The sequence below is a fragment of the Phaenicophaeus curvirostris genome, chromosome 4, assembly GCF_032191515.1.
Source record: "Phaenicophaeus curvirostris isolate KB17595 chromosome 4, BPBGC_Pcur_1.0, whole genome shotgun sequence".
In the NCBI taxonomy this organism is placed as follows: Eukaryota; Metazoa; Chordata; class Aves; order Cuculiformes; family Cuculidae; genus Phaenicophaeus; species Phaenicophaeus curvirostris.
This window is the reverse complement of record NC_091395.1, coordinates 32,550,501-32,568,239: the sequence shown is the minus strand read 5'-3', so window position 1 is coordinate 32,568,239 and position 17,739 is coordinate 32,550,501. Positions and strand designations below refer to the sequence as shown.

Sequence of the window (17,739 nt, the reverse complement as noted above, 5' to 3'; positions counted from 1 at the left end):
AGCTGAGACATGGAAGGGTGGGTTGTTGTTGTGTGCTTGGTTTTTTGTTGCTGTTTAGTTTACTTTGGTTTTTGTTTTGGTTGTTTTTTAAAAAAATAGGCTACTTTCCCTCAGAAATTTGCTGTAATCATCATTCCTGCTGACTTACCAGGGAAGTAAGCTCAGAGAAAAAAATATATGGCACGTGCCATCTTCATAGTGCCATGGATGGTCTAGCGCTTGTTATCATCCCCTGTAACTGTCATAGTTTTGGAATAATTTGTATTTTTCCCTGTTCCAAACATAACCTGAATTCATATTCTTAGGGAGACCATAAATAATAAGTTACAAAAAACCTCCACAGTTAATTAATTTTACTCATAGGCAGATATTGCTATATCCTTTCCTAATACTAAATAAGTCATCCAAGCAGTCCAGGTTAAGACTGATGGTCTGTACTCAAGTCTCTACTATAAATTGACTGAAGGGAGAGTAGCCTAACTCAGCCTGCTGTACAAAAGAGATTTTAAGGTCAGCAGAAAAAAAATTATTGGGTTAACTCAAACTAAATGGCCAACTAAAACAGCCCTGGCAATTAAGACTGGAAAATAAGAGGTGGGAGACACCAGAAAACAATTATCCAAAGCTGTCTTGCTGGAAATGAGAGCTACTTTGAGAACACAAATAGAGGAGAGGATGGGCTGTTACAGCCATCACCCAGCTCCGTGTCCTTAAGTTGATCTTGGCGCCAAGAAAGAAAGTAGGGTGAAACAATCAAGCTCTCTCATTGTGGGACCATGGCCACACTTAGGAATCATAAGGCCTTAGTCACTTTGATGAGACAGCGGCAGTGCAGCCACCTTTACCTTTCCCCACTGCAGCTGCACTCTCATGCAGACCCAGCAGCTCCCACAGAGCAAGTGCAACTTCCAGCCCTGACCCCACGTTCTCCAATAGCTCAGGCCACAGCTTAAAAGGGCTAGGAAGAGCCACAGCTCCCTCCCACTGTGGGCTTGTAGCTAGAGGGAACATCTGCCCCCAAAAGAGCTCTGCTAGGTTCTGGTTCCTCCCCACTAGCCTGGAGCCACCGCCGCTCCCCCATCTTGTGATCCAGTGGAGCAGATGCTTTTCCATGAAGCTTGTGACACAACACATGCCTGGGAAGCAAAGAACTTGAAAGGGCTGCCAGAGACCTTCCCAGCACACCCAGCACCCGTCCTCCCATGCCTTTGCCACCTTACTCTATTTCTTTCTGTCTTCTGCTTATACCTAGTTTAGCTTGCCAAGGTTGCGGTGTTTGTAGCTTAACTGCAGTCAGGCTGGGACAGCTTAGCCTCCCTGCTCAGGCAGCCCAAGCTTTGCCTTTATGATTGCCCTGCCTGCTTGTCACGTTGTTGCAAGTCAGGCACCACCAAACACAAAGTGCTTTTCTCTCCTCTCTGTTATTACTTCTCTTTCCCTTTTTGGGTATTTGCCACTAAGGTGGCAGGGCCAGGCAGTACGGTCAACAGAAACAATATTCTGGAATATTCTGGAATTTCTTCCTGGCATCCACCACAATGGGTTCCACTTTCAGAACAAGTGCCAGGTGTTGATATCATGAATTGGGGTTCTTTTAAAGCCACAGGAACAACAGGAATAGAAGCCACTGCTATACATGAAACCTTGCTTAATAATTCTACATGTTTAATGCTTTGTTTGTTTTCCCTCCTTTCTTTCCTCAGTCTGTAATCAAAGCTTATAAGAGGATGAGCACCTGAAATACATGGATGGGCCTCCTAAGACAACAACATACTAATGCTTCACATTCCAATCTGTAGAGGAAGGAAGGATTATGACTGGCATCTAATACCCCTTTCTCTTCTTTCTTCCCCTCCTCACAACTTAAGGCTACTGCAGAGGGAGGCATTCTCCACCACCCGTTGGTAGTGCAATAGTCCTGCTTCCATCCCCACAAACCCTGTCTCTCAGCTCTCCTCTCCTGGGATGGATAGGGGAGTTCTGATGGCTGCCCTGCACACACTGAAGGACAAGATCTACAACGTAGATCTGTTAGAGCAAGTCCAGACGAGGGCCACAATGATGACCAAAGGGCTCGAACACCTCCCATATGAGGACAGGCTGAGACATCTGGGCTTGTTTATCCTAGAGAACAGAAAGCTCTGGGGAGACCTTATAGCAGCCTTCCAGTGCTTAAAGGGGGCCTACAGGAAAGGTGGGAAGGGGCTCTTTATCAGGGAGTGCAGGGATAGGACGAGGGATAAGGGTTTTAAGCTGAAAGAGGGGAGATGTAGATTAGATATTAGGAAGAAATTATATTACTATGAGGGTGGTGAGGCACCGGAACAGGTTGCCCAGGGAAGTTGTGGATGCCCCATCTCTAGAGGTGTTCAAGACCGGGTTGGATGAGGCTTTGAGCAACCTGACCTACTGGGATGTGCCCCTGCCCATCACAAAGGGGTTGGAACAGGATGATCTTTAAGGTCCCTTCCAACCCATTCTATGGTTCTAAGACTAGCAGGTTAGATCTTGTGTGATCAACACAGTCATCATTCGGCTGAGATATGAACCTTCTTTAAGGCTCTCTAAGTTTTTCAGGACCACACAATAAATTCCAGCACACTTGGAGCACACTACACTTATTGCACATGCAAGGACAATTTGAGTGCTTGCAGCTGAAGTCCAGGAATTCCCAACCAAATTGCCAACATTCTGACAAATGAGACTTCAGAGAGAAGGGGTAGGAAGCGAGTAGAAAAGGGCACGCCAAGGGAAATGATAGGATTAAACTGTCATGTATTACATTAAATGACAGCCTCAGAGCTGTCATTTAGGGCCCTTTCCAAGTTTAATAAAATGTCATATTCTCAGGTGAGCTATTAAAAAAAAAAAACCTCAGTGAGATAGGTCCAAGTAATTATCCCATGGCCTAGATGTTATGCAGGCCTAAGTAAGAGGATTTAAACTCATACATTGCCATCCAAAGCAGTGAGTCAGAGCACCTATACTGAAAGAAAACCCTCCCCAATTAACTACCTAGTGCTGTTAAAATTACCTTTACAGCTGCACATTTTTCATTCTCTAGGCCCACCTATTTAGTTAACACTCACAGACCTCTGTTCAGCCTTTACAGACACACAGGCTCAAAAAACCCAAGTTGAACTGACAGATAATTAAAACTGCACATCAAATCACTGCTGCTTACATAAACATCTGCTGTGAAATGCTACTTGAAATAAAAGTGCTCCATGGAGACTCCATACTAATCACTGTTAACCCCTCCAGGCACAGGATAACAGGCAGTACAAAGAAAAAGCAGGAGGTTGAGCAGGAATCTTTTTGGAAAGAAAGTCCCTGGCCTTTTCTGCATACTGTTAGATACAAGGTACATTGAAAAACACTCTAGGCTTTTTCTTCAGAGTTGCTGAGCAATGGCAAGAAGAGTAAAAGCAAGTAGCAAGTGTTTAGTGCTTTTGGTACGGGGCTGTGTAGCGAAGGTTGAACTGCCCAGAGTCCATCCCCTGCACTGCCTCCCACGACACTTCTCTGGATCTGTCCCACTCTGCATCTCTACCTGATCTTACAGTTCTGATCTTAGTTTCCTTTTTTCCTTAGGAGAGCTGATACACATCAGCTACTGGAGCTTAGTCATAGATTCTCTGTTGACCACTGCAAAGTAAAGTTCCTCTGCTTTTGTTTCCATTTACTTCAACGGGATTTTGTTAAACTAGCACTAAGTTCAATTCAGCAAGGGAGAAGGCAGCACCCAGCAATCACCACATGCCACGTAACTTCTTCACAAAATTAACTTAAGCACTGCCAGTCCTTTAGAATTTTTTGCTTGCATCCTTCAAAATCCCATTTCCCAGCAAACACAGCACATGGAAAACAAACCAGGAGAAAAAATACAGGTATTCCACAGCAACAAACAGCAGACAGAATCCAAGTGTTAAAAAAAGTAAACAATGGAGGCAGAAAGCAAAGGCATTCATGTCTTAGCACACAGCAGACTGTTTGCCCAAGCAGGTATGGTTTCAGCCAAAATCACTTATGGGAGAGGGACTGAGAAGGAGGGTGAAGGACGAGCCCCTCTCCGGCCTGTAAGCAGGCTCAATTTGCACTTACATCCTCTGCAGCACTTCCATTGTTTAAAAGATGAAATTTGGCTGCTGCATCTCCATGCTTACCTTAGCTTTTATACAGTACCCACCTCATTTTCTACTGCAGAGCCCACCAGTGATGATACCTTCTATGTCTCCTAAGTCTTCCTGTTAACTGAAAGGTCTTTCAAAACCACAGCAATATGTCCAAATATTTATGTCATCCTTGGGTTCAGAGAAAACCTTGTTCAAGCATTAAGTGGCAGGCAGAGGTTTACCCAGGCAGGTTCTTTATGTTGGCAAAAACTCAACACTGAACTTTCACAGCAAGTAGGTAAACACATCACTGCATACAGCAGGTAGTCTGGCAGCACCAATGATAGTGAGAAACAATGTCAGAATAACCTTGGCAAAAGGAGCTCTATGGGTTTTAACAAGGGTTGTAGGCAGACGAGCTGAACGACCAAACAGTAACAAAAGGCCACCTCTAGGTCCCATGGGGAGCTCCTGAGCATGCTGGCTGCCACATTGTGTCCTCCCCCTCCGCATTCACAGGGTCACTCCATTTGACTAAGCAGTAGTCACCTCTAGCAGTCTGAAACTTGGAAACACCCAACGGCTGAGCTTCACCCAGTAAACACGTCTTTCCAGTCCTCAGCAAGGATGCTTGTTTGCTGATTGGTGGCCAGTGTTCCTATTTAAAGAACTGTTGTTATGGGAAAAAGCTGAAACCTTTCTACAGCAGAGATGAAGTGCTCCCTGTACCTTGTGCCTTATCTGCAGAAATGCATTGATTCCCAGTATGTGTTTCCACAGCAGAGTTTTGCTAGAGCCTCAGTAAGATGCAGTTACCTCACTGCAAAGGCTGCCATACCCCTAAGGGGGCCGCATCTCCAGACAGTTCTAGTAGCCAAGCAGCCATGCTGGCTCAGCTCAGGTTCTCCTCAAGCTTTTTCCTTGAGGTACAAGGTTTTACGTCTGACAAAAGCTGCAAGTGGCTGCGGCAGTAAAAGGTGTCCACCTTCATCCTTCACCTCCAAAAATAACTTTGCTAAGCTCTTCTGGGTTCTCAACATGCAAGGCAGGTTCAGGCTAGATGCCCAAAGCTCCTACAGGGGCATTGCCAGGCTGCTCGTAAGCAAATGCCCAGCACTGATGTAGATCAGACTTGTGCAAAAATTATATTTCCAGGAGACTCTCATACATATCTCTCCTCATGAATATCAGTCTTTGTAATTGACATCACAACTTGCGAAGCATAGCTAATGAAAGAGGAGGGAAGTTGAACCGCTCATATGACACAATTTTAAGACGTTCCCAAGCTGAACAGAGATGCACAATACATTCATTTCTATATGAAAATACATCCATTTTGCTCTACAGGAAAACCAGTGCATTTTGAAGTACATGAAAAGTAAATTAGGAGACAGTCTAGATAACAATAACCATGCAAATGCAGTTGTATTTTTTAATTTTAAAAAAGCACTCGGAAAAAACACTGGCATCAGAACACCTGAGAGCAATATTGTCTTAAATCATCCATATTATTATTTGGATTGTGATAGCACTTGAAAATCTCTTCCAGATATCAGAATCTCACTGTGATAGCACTAGATACACACAACACATATCCTATACAAGCATAATTAACCCATGTCTTAATGCCTCACACAATTCAACTATTGCCATTTAACCATAACTGTGACACTACGTACCTTTCTACACTGTGAAATTAATTTTCCTAGCCAGGAATTGATTTGGATTACCATTTTTGTAAAGAAAGAGGTGCAAGATAGTAGCTTATCTTGCTGAATCTTTTGCAGTAAGAGAACAGAAGCAAATCTTAGTATTCTAATCCCTTTGCCAACTCTGTGAGCAGATATAAGAACTGCCTGACCCTTTCAAAGTAGTCCTTGTGATGACTGTGACAAAAGTACCATGCTGTTACTGATATCAGTTATATGCAGTAATCAACAAAACCCTTTAGAAGTGTATGTAAAGTAACCCACTCTAGGCACTACTGTTAAAAGTAACCATGAGTTAAAATAGGACTTACAGATTCTGCACTCTCTCACGGACTAAGCAAAAACTCTAACACAGTGAGGGGATGTTAGGATGTATTTAAAATAAATTAAGTGCTTTTGGAAGCCTGATGAAACAGCAGTCACTGGGGTTTTTTTGGCAGCTTACATGTTATCAGCTGTGAAACCCATTGCCGCCATCCAAATTATAAGGCTAGGCTAGATTTACTTTTGATTTGACCCAGGTGGACCTTCAAAAAGCGTAGACATCACAGGAACTGTCATAGTAGCCATTCCCTTTTGGTGCAGTTAATGGACATTAATGGCTCTACAGGGCTGTGTTTATCACTTTGCAGAGCCCTGCCATTTCAGGATGTCAGGTGACATGAATCTGTCAGACAGCTGCCTTAATAAACTACTGTTCCATGATGAGTGCCACCCAGGGCTACAGAGTGGCTTTAGCGCATACACCCATTTTGAAGACATACAAACAAGACACACAACAATGGAGTCTGATTAGTCATCACCCCAAGCAGAGAAACCTTTCATAGTGAACACAATACTAACTTAGCATTTCTCCCTACTTCCGCCTACCTTTACAAATTTACTTTATCCTTAAATAAAAAAGAGAGACTTCTAGTGATATTTCCTCAAGAGTGACATTTGTCTCGTTTCTCTGCAGACGTACTCTGTATTATTCTAAAAGCAACATCATAAACCTTGGGGAAATCATGCCTTGATCACTATCCTGGTTCTCCTCATTTAAAAGTCTGAAAGCTGTCCACCTTCCCCAACAGAGGTCCCTCCAGAGGGTACACACTTTCTGAGCAGCCCTTCTACAAGGGCACATCTCAGAGGTAAAATAATGATTGTCGTTCAGAGGATAAAAGCCACCATTCAGGAGCACAGTTAAAAATCCATCCCAAAAGTTAAGTACAGGAAGAAGCCTTCCTGCTTTTCTACTTGTATTCATGACTGTGCAACGTGTCAGTTTCTCCTAAGACAAAAACTTTGGACTTTGCAAGCAGAGGAAATGTAACTACTCGCTTCGTTTTTGCAAATTCATATCATTGTATACAAATATTTTTGCATGCATCGATCTAGTCTGTGTTTTTTGTTGTTTTTTTTTTAGAAAGGAATAGTTAAAAAGCTAATTAGAGTGAGGAAACTAAGGGATGAAGAGGTTCTCTGCCTACGCAGAACATGTAGTGCAGTTCTTAGAAAACAGTCCTCTGTTACAGACTGACTTGTGTTTTCTGTGTAATGAAGGATTGCACTTCTCTCCATCAAAAGATGGAGATTATATTTGTGAGTGAATGGAAAATTATTCATCTTTAATGAGTAATGAAGTATCTCAGAACGTGTTTGTATTTCACGGTCAAAATTTATTTCCAGCTATTTTAGATGCAAAATAATTACTGCATACTTGATAAATAGGATGAAATCTTCATAGTGTAACACATAATTTTATCTCTTTCTTATAAAATGTTTTCTGAGCCAAGATGCAGAAAGATCAGTTGTTCCCAAGACTACACAGAGCAGACTAAGAATTCAATAATAAGTAAAAAGAAAAGCCTGTTCTTTGTAGACGGTCGTGCAAACACTTCAAGCACATTGGGAAGACTACACACTAACAACACTAACCCATATTACAGTATTGTCTCACAGTAACTAAGGACAAAAAAACCCTCAGGTGGTACGAATTTAGGCTGTGGTTCTACCTGATTTTGGGGTCTTAGGTTTCCCAAACCCAGTACAGTTCAATTACTTGAACTTTAAATATCAAATTAAATCTGGTTTCAAGATAACAACAACAACAACAAAAAAAAAAACAAACAAACCACCAGCAGAAGCTTATCTTGTGGGATTTAATCCTTGAAGATTTACATTAACACTTCCACCAACACAGGGATTACAGGAGAGAAAGTTGTAGAAGGGCATTTCATGAATACTGTTTTCTCACTGGAAAAGGAAGAAGAAAGTACTGTGTAAAAGCAGAGAAACTGCGGCAGTTTTTCCTCTTCAACAATCTATGTATGCTGTAAAAAGGCTCATTCCTCAGTCCTGAGTTTTAATTCCTGGGCGTCATTTTAGTTCCTGAGGAACTTGTAAGCAGTCTGATTTACAGTGTTTACTATACATACCTATTCTCAGAAAAAAACAGGGTGGCCTTGAACACACCTGACATCATTGAACCTGGTGACAATCTGCTCTTTGGATGTCCTGTTTCTCACAGAGAATACAAGTTTTCTAATAATATAGATCATGGGCCAAATATGGCTGGGGCTAAATATGATACACATACTAAGTCTCTCCAAGGACGACTACTGAGATTAGTGCATTCAGATTCACACAACAACATAACAGCTGGTATCTTTTCAAGAGCAGTCCCAAGTCCAGCAAAATCTTCTGAGTGCAATCTTTTTTAATTTTTTGCTATTCTGTAAGTAACTGTGTCGAGTGCAGTTTATCAAGATTCTATTACTGATTTGGAGAGGTTTTGTTCTGCACAAGGTGCAGAAGCATCTTTTGCACATGTATATTTTCATACTAGTCAGAGTTGTGCAGCTCAGAACAATCCCCACAGTGCTCTTTCCATGCTAAATCAACTCCCGAGTGCCTCACAGACCATACTGGTACATACCATATACCTTCAAGCTCACAAATAACCAAGTTCTACTAAACTTTGACATGGGAGGAGGCAGGCACAGTATAAATCTTTGCAGAGAGTAAAACTTGCACTTTTTCTCACAGCCATCATTCCACACGTGACGGTTTTCCAAATTACAAGTTCAATTAAGGGAATCCTCAAACCTACCATTCAACCTCCATTAAAACCAAAACAAAACTAAAAAAAGAGATAACAACAGAAAAAGAGGGAATTGTCACTCTATGCTTACAGAGTTGAAAGAAAAAAATAATCAAGAAGAGAAGCTCATGGTAGCACAGAACAAATAGCTTTACATGACAAAAGAACAGAAAGTCACCCAGAAGTAAACTGATCACACACGTGTTTAGGCAGACTAATAACACTAAGACAAATAAATCCATACCGGATTAGGAGCAGGCAGATTGCTGAACATTCATGACATGCATTTAAAACCTGATCAAAAGTAACTGCATCTACTCAAATCTTTATGCCTCTTTCACAGAGGGCATCCACTCTGGATGGAAGATCATCATCTACCAAATTAATTGCTCCTAATATACATCCAAACCTGATAATACTTAGAAGGTTTTAAACTGAGAGAGAATGAATAATACTTTTACATATGAGCAAAAGTTCTGACCAGAAAAAGCAAAGTTGTCCAGAGTTCTTCTAGGAGAACATTTAAGGTATACATAATTACAGTACATTAAGTCATTTGTCTTCTCCTAGTGGTAAGGCATATTCTTAAAGTTAGATATTAAACCTAGGCTATAATAACAGCAAACCATCATAGCCATTCCAGCAGCAATTTGTTTGCAAACTGTTGTAGCAGTCTAACTATATAGGATATATTTTGATGCTTGTGTTAACAGGATCACCATGTAATATACAAAGTGCCAGAATACATGCTGCTAACATTCTTCACCTGTCTATGATTAGTCTCCTTCCTTATTTAGCTGTCTCTTCTAACTCTTCTACAACTAACAAATACTGAAACTAGCAAAAGGGATGGAGGAACCCAATATCTACCTGCCACACTACCTGTTCAGCACCTCAAGAACTATATTACAATTGCTATTTCAATTCTTCCTTTTGAATGGGGTTTGCTTTTGAGTTATTGCCCTTAAGTCCAGCTGGAAAGTGGGAATGCTGCCTGGTTGCCAGCAGACCTCTCAGCTAACTAGATCCTTGGCTGTCCTCACACAGTATATTACGCTGACATGTTATGTCATTCATTTAACTTTATGCTATTTCAGTTACAAATTGTTATTCCTGTGATCAAACGTAATTACTGACTTCTAAGTAAATTCTCCTTTTAAAATAAGCAATGTCCAATCCAAATACAGCCAACCACTCAGATTAGAAGGAATGACATGTAATGCCAAGATATGTCAACAGATTCTGTGACAAGAGGTATGTCTAGACCATCTATGATAGAAAACAAATACAAGTGTCTTTAATGTTACAATTTATGAAATATTTAGTTATTTAAGCCACAGAAATAAAACCTGGTATTTAGAGAAATAAAGCAATTCAGAAAGTTTGACATGAAATGCCATTTTCATCTCTCCAAAGGTTAATCTGACTTTTGTTCAGTGGGAGGTGGCCTTTATTCCAGTTGATCAAAAATAAAGGGGAAGAGATAGAAATCTTGCACGATTTCTCACAAAACAGGAATTCTTCCAAACTGCATTTGCTAAGTGTTTGCAACAAAGCACGCTCCATTACAGGTACATGTTAACATAAACCTTACAACACACCAAGGGACTGTCTCCAATCTGTTCATGTTGCATAAAAAATACAAGGGCAGGGCATTTCTAATAGAAAAAGTGCGTCTTAAAACATAACCTATCAAAAATGGAGGTACAGAGATGTGAAGTCCATTTATGTGAATGCTAAGCCATGTTCTTTTCCCTACAGTATTTGTGAAACCTCCAAACAATCATTATTTCCTTTCCAGCATGTATGCCTTTCAATAAATATTGATTTTTTTTCAGAGCCTTGTTTTTTTCAACAACTTGCATCATGCATTTCACACGGTTAGTTCCCCCCTTCCCTTTTTTTTTTTTTTTTAAATCCATAAACACCAGTAATAACACAAACACAACCTGCAGTCTCTGGAAATAGCATATCTAATTTTGGTTGAAGGTGTCAGCCAAGTGTAGGGTCTGCAATAGTGGATTTCAATGTGACAGACACTGGACTTCTTAAACGTGGTCCCTGAAGACTGACTTAAAAACAAGTTCATAGATGCTACCATGCAAAACATGGATGGGCAAAATTCCAGGAGAAAATTTTTAGGGCTTGAAAAATTAAAAAAAAATTAGAAAATCACTGTGTTGGAGTTTTCAGTACATTTGTAGATTATTTGAAATTAATGGCTCTTTATAATACAGAATCTTGGTCTGCCTCTAAAACACTATTTAAATCTCGAGAGCTATTCTGTTCTACAATGCAATTATATTAAGGATCATTCTTTATAAACTGAATTTATTATTTGGAGTAATACATATATTTGTTGCTGTGTATAAACAAATAGTTCAAACTAGCTCCTCTTGTATCCTCAGACATATTTAATTTTGATGAGACAATATGCTTGTCAACTGATCAAATCTAATTCTTTTACATTTGGCTCAAGGATTTATCCTAACCTACCTTACACTATGTCTTTATTTTGGTATAAACAGTTCATGCATCTAGACACAATATTACATGTTTCTGCAAGACTGTGCATATTTAATACTTTATGCAGATGATTAAATTTCGGCTTACCTACAGTATTGCACAACACTTTTCTCTGTGTTACAACACATAAAACTTCTTCAGTTAATTTAATTCCTCAGCTTTCCTCCAAGGAATCAGGAGCATCACTGTGCTTATATAAGCTGTCCAAATCCTTGTTTTGTTAGGAATAAACCAATCAGGCAAAGACAGGCCCAGCATTTTTTCATGGTGGCTTCAAGCATCAGTTATCTGGGATTTTCCAGATAACTGAACTTCAAGCTAAAACAGGGATTGATGGAAAAAGAACACTATCACGGGCTGGGGTAATCTCCCAGAAATACTGCCATCTTTGTCCAGGTATGTCTAATTTTCTAAACACTGTGCACACCTCTGGACATAATAGAAGTGCTGCGAGGCTATAGACACTGCTTGAGTCAAAGCCAGCCTCAAAACCAAGATTTCACTGAACTCACACAGTCTAATTAGTACATGGAAAATAACTACCATGAAATAGACAAAACTTTAAGATCCTCTAAAAAGGCATTAAACATAAATACAGAATAAAGTATTTGGCATGATACATTTGCTGTCTCCCTTTATGAATTACACAAAGAAACCAAATTTTCCCAGTGGGCTGAAATAAATGTTTCCATTATTTTAATTTTTCCCTCTGCCAGAAGTCCTATATAAAATCTAGAATTGGTTCTGTCATAAAACCCACTTTCACGTTTCCTTCTGGCCCTCAAGCAGTATGCGCTATGGTGCTCCTTGAAGCAACAAAGAAGTTCTGTTTAGCTTTCTCCCTGAGGACAGCCATGGTGTATTAAAGGTGTATCAAAACCATTTCTCATGAAAAAAGGATGAATCTCAAGGACTGAAATGAGCCTTCAATGAAGAAAACCCCAAGATGTTCTTTATGGCCAAACTATGGGCACTGCAGGTCCAGATCAGACCAGGGAGCTTCTTCACAACTCAGGTTTGTCAAATGCTATGCTGAGAAGTTTGAGGACTCCTTTAGTTTATTGTAAGCACATTTGGATGAGGTCTAAAGCACAGGAGCCTTATTTCATTTTGTCAGCAACTAACAGATTGATTCCCCAAAAAAACTCTTGAAACGGGAACTAATCACCTCTTTCTGCTGGCTTTGTTTTCTAGCAGGATGAGGCAGTCCCAAGACCAGGTACAGTAACTTTCTGGGACCTTCTCTGTATAAAAAATCCAGTCTTTAGCTATCATGAGTCCATCTTCCAGAAAATTATGAGACTAGCTTTAAAATAAACAAGTTTACACAGATTTTAACAAACAAAACCTTTTAATGTGCCTTTCAAGCCCTACAGTTTATATTCTCAATTTTATTCCAAGTATTCACATTGTCTAGAAGCTCTCATTGGTATCAGTAATCAATTTAGTTTCAGTTCTCACACAAGCAGTAATGTGGAATTTTAATTAAAAACAGCTGATTATTAAATCACAATAATTGTCCATAGAACTGTTATCCAGGTAATAAATCCATTTTGTCCCTTAAAGGCAAAACACCCAAGGCTGGAATAGAAAGCATCTTTTCTTATGCCACATCTTTACCTCAAATATATTTATTTAGTCATTGAACTTTCACCATAATTTTCTTACTTGTCCCCATATAAATGAACATTTACGTAATTGTTTTGGCCTAATGAACGTTTGACTTCACGGCAATTATCTTATTCTTGGTATACTACCATTACATTACCATTACAATTCTTTGTTTTTACTTAAACTTATCAATCTGCCTGACAGTCTGCCTACACTGCATTTTGAAAATAGTAAAATAACCTAGAAGAGGGGAAATAAACCAACCGAGCTATGCGTCAGGTAATGGCTCCAGTTACTCTTCACAAAAGCACAACAGCAGAACATAGCAACATTGATGCCAACATCAAAGAACTAAACAGCTGCAAAAAGCAGAATTTTCCTAATTAAACCTTTACATTGTCCTCTCACAGAGTCATTATTTTGCTCTGAATAAACATCACTATTTCTTTCCTAGGCAAACTCCTTGGCTCTGTTTCAATTATTTCTTTTAAATATTAAAGAGCAGGAAACATTTGTTTTCCCTTGTCACATCCTGTCCTGTTTACACAGCATCACACAATCCTCTTTGAAACGCCTGCTCTTACGACAGGCCTGACACACACAGTTCAATCAAAACATTTGCTATTGTCTTTTGCCAACTACAAACAAATTTCTGCACAAACACTGAAAAGGTTTAAAGGTTTCGACAAGACATCTGAAGTCGAGCTAGCATGACTGTCAAAGAAACTGGTGTCAAACAGCTCGGCTTCCACGCTACCACCCTGACTTAAAAAAGAGAAAGCAAGACAAAGCAATTCACTCATTCACACAGCGGAGCTCCTGGCAGGGACTCACTGGCTGTAAAAAACTCTGCTCTCACAAAACACTCAGAAGCAGAAAAAGCACACAGATGGTTAGAGACAAATCTGAAAAGGTAAACTTACATTCTTTAGAAAGGCAGTGGGAAAGGACTGCTGCAGTTTCTTCGTTATTCTACACTGCTGTTGGCAGAGCAGACAACCAAAAAAGTTTGCCTAAAGAAATCTCTCCTTTTAATTCTCTCCCTCCCAGTTCATTTACTCTGGAGTCTCTCAGCCTGAAGAGATCCGACAGTGAAAAGTTTATCCCCTTGTATTTCCAAATGATATGGCCGACTTTCCTTGGACACATACCAATGATGCAGTAAAAATAGACAAAAGTGGGGGGAGGGAAGAAGCAATCTAGCTTGAGCCTGAATCTTCTTAACTCAGTGTTTTCTGTAAAAGCTGCTCTTATATCAGAAGCTTCCATCCCTATACTAACTTGCAGAGCATGGAGTCATCCGTCTGGTTTTCATAATCTGCAAATTACAGGCAAATCAGGGAATAAACACAGTCCAGTTTTAGCAGAACTCCCCAAGCATCAGCCTTACAAGTAACCTGAGGTAGAACGGCTTTGCAAATAAACAGCCAGCCCCACGTAGGACGGTCTCCCGCCTAGAGGTGACTGACTGCTCCCTTGGGCAGCCTCCAGCAGCCAAGAGCACCACACACCCCTCAGGAAGGTGGCAGCCCAGACCCCTCAGAAAACACACACACACACACACACACACACCCCCCTCCACCCTGCCAGAAACAAACCAACCTTGCTGCCCTTCCTCCCCGCTGCCTCTCTGGAAGCAGGGGAAAAAAATCCCAGTGTGTTACTTGAAATAGGTCAGCAGTTTAGCAAGCTATTTAGAACAACCTATTTTTTATAAAGTGGGGAGTGAATGCTGATCCACTTACATCCTTTAAATGCTTCCAGGTGGGAAACAAATCTATTGTGTTGGGAGGTTTGAGGTTGGTTTGGTGGGTTTTTTTCTCTAATAAGGCAACTCTCAGAGACAGCAGACATTTGCCTGATAGAGAACCTGTAGGGTGATCCAATCCATTAATTAAAAGAATGAGTATTTCACCAAAACTATCACAAGCAACATTCGGAAAACACTCAATCGAAGTCTGTGACTTGAAGCTCCTATGTCACTTTCAGTCCGAATTTTCAGCTATTTACCTACTGTCCTAAGTTAATTCAGATATTAGAGGCTTGAGGGGTCACCAATATTTTTGGATACCTCAAGGCCTTTAAATCAGTACTGAAGGAGACTTTTTTTCCCAATAAAAACCTGGGGAACCAATTCTATGGTGGATAAAAAGTTTTGTCATTGCTTAAAACTAATGTTGTTGTGATATGCATGTTCTTTTACTTTAAAATATCAAGCTTTATTTAGTCTTTAGTTTTGCCAGAGGACTTTTGTGAGCTTTTCTACTGGGAATAATCTCACACTATTTGAACAGTGACAATCCCTATAACAAGGTGGCTTTCACTACAGCATGGGTGACTCACTGCTGTGAGTCATTAACAAGGTAAAAACACCATTGTTAAAACTCTGCCTAAGAGTCCTGAGACTTCTCACTTCTTCAGTCTTTTATCTTTGCACAATTAGGATTGCACTGATTGTCTGTTCATCTCCTACCTGGATACCTCAAGCCAGTATTGATATGACTGGACTGTTAATGTCAAAATCAGTTGCGTTATTAAAAAAAAAATAAAAAAACCCAAACCAAAACCCACAAAATGCTCTAATTGACAGAAGCAAAGGAGAAAATAATTAACAGATTTTCTTTGCATGCATTTTTGCCTATGCTGTCACAATTCCTTCCAATCCCATTGAATAATTTCAGTCACATCAGACAGAATGCTAGAGATGTCGAAGGTGCTATATTCCTACAGTTTTTGTGAAAACAGGCAGCCCTCCAGATGAGTGAAATACGATCCATGATCCAATGTGAAAGGCTACACATGAACTCAGTTTTATTATTAGATACTAGAGCATCCTACACAAACAAGAAGTACATGAGAACTAATTTCATGTGCCCTACTGCTCAGCTGCTACCACACAGTTGTGCATCTTTGACCTGCATTCTAGCATTTTTCCTCTCTTTTGTTCCATTTTCCCATCAAGGTAGTAAGCAGCAAAACACTTGAAAGGTACAGGAATCAGCTGAAACAAATAATATTATTGGAAACAGCAGCAAACAAGGTTTGTTAACAGCTGAGTTGTTTTTCTCCTGCTTAGTAAACAAGTGGGTGAAGTGACTACATCTTGCTTTTATCAAGACTGACATTTTTTATTAAATCAAATTATTTGATCCTGGTAGAGCAAAATTCCAGGTTTGGGGCCAGAAATTATTTCATAGGGTATAGTAGAAACGTTGTGTGGTTTTCTGAACACGTAGGTTCTCTTTCCCACTGTACTATCACAGTACAGGAGAAACTGAATTACTGTTATCTTTGGAATAAGAACTCTTTATGGTGAGATATGGCGTTAAAGTGGAGAGTAGGTGGAAATAACAACTTTAGGTTTATGATGCTCCTGCTGACTGATGCTCCCCGAGGAGCAAATGCATTAATTTACACTGATCTCTCAGGTATGCTGCAATATATATTCCCTCAAAAAAACCTAGCCTGTTTACGTTAAAGGCTGCTTTCACAAATAACAACTCTGCTTAACATGAAGAAAATTCAAGATTCAAAAATAGAAGACTGATTTTAAATGACCTTTCATTTTCCAGGCTCTGGGCATGATTCTTATTCATCATCTTTTTCTCCTTTCCTTTCTGTTCTTCATTTCCCCTTTCTTATCACCCGTGTAGGATGCCAGCAACCTATCGTCCATAGGCAGCTCCTGCTTCCAGGCAGGCTAGCTTTGTGTTCCCTTATTGTTGCCTGGATATTACTAAGGCATCTTTTGATGCCCACTTTCTCTCACTCTGTCTCCATGAATTTTGAGGCATTCAAGAACCATGTTCCTGTCTAGCACAAGGATGTTATATTTCTGGAGAAATGGAGATAGAAGATACCAGTTTTAATGGTGAAAGAAAATTTACTGTAGAAAGCTTCAGGTAGGAAAGACTACCTCAAAGAACAGATCAGACAGGGAAAACAACCTGCTAGGAGTGATTTGTCTTCTCAGAAAAATGGCAGCTTCTATTTAGGATTTTTTCAAATGCCAGCTACAAAACAACCCTGTTATTTTCCATGTAAATAGAAAACAACCCTTATTTTTTCACCATCAATTATGTTAGCTATGTTAGTCAGACAAGAGTGGAGCAGGATGCAGCTTAAATACTAATTATACTGCTTATATGCAACTTTGTTCATAGATTCTTGAAAGGCTTTTTAAAACCTCATTGTATATTCATTAAAGCAAGGAAAAGGTGCTCCTCCACAGTCAGTGATGGACAGGTTGTGATGCACGGTAGATGGCAGAATATGTATCTCTCTTGGCCTGGATTCTGCTCCCATCTAGTCTAGTGTGGTTATATTTGGATTGCTGAATTGCAAAGGTATAGATGAAAGCAATTTGTTTTCCATCCTGTTCTTTTGCAGTTTAAATACTGAGAAAGTGAAAGGTGAAAAGTGAAAGGTCTGGATTTAGTGGAGGATGCCATTTAATTTGAATCTGTGAAATTGCCTGAATGATAGAAACTTAGGATGGCAGATTAACAAACCAGGGATGCACTACAGCTACATGTTCACCTTTCATTTTAGCAGTAGACTACTTGGTGCAGGATTTTAAATATGTTTATGTAGATTTCTAGTCAGCTATAATTTAAGCCCTAGATTAATCTTCTGATGCAAACAGACAGGCAGGCTTTGTACAGACTGAAAAAACACAAGTCTGATAAACTGA

General features: G+C 39.9%; 1 protein-coding gene across 7 annotated transcripts in view; it reads right to left on the bottom strand.

Moving 5' to 3' along the window:
* The window catches only part of TRIM2 (tripartite motif containing 2), a 109,645-nt gene that overhangs the window by 44,709 nt on the left and 47,197 nt on the right, over nt 1-17,739 (bottom strand). Inside the window, exon 1 of one of the 7 annotated variants that reach the window (XM_069855723.1) lies at nt 13,970-14,191. The exons of the other annotated variants lie outside the window; for them this stretch is intronic. The gene's annotated coding sequence lies outside the window, so the exon portion shown is untranslated. Of the gene's footprint in view, nt 1-13,969; nt 14,192-17,739 lie in introns of those variants that run through there. 7 annotated transcript variants of the gene reach the window in all.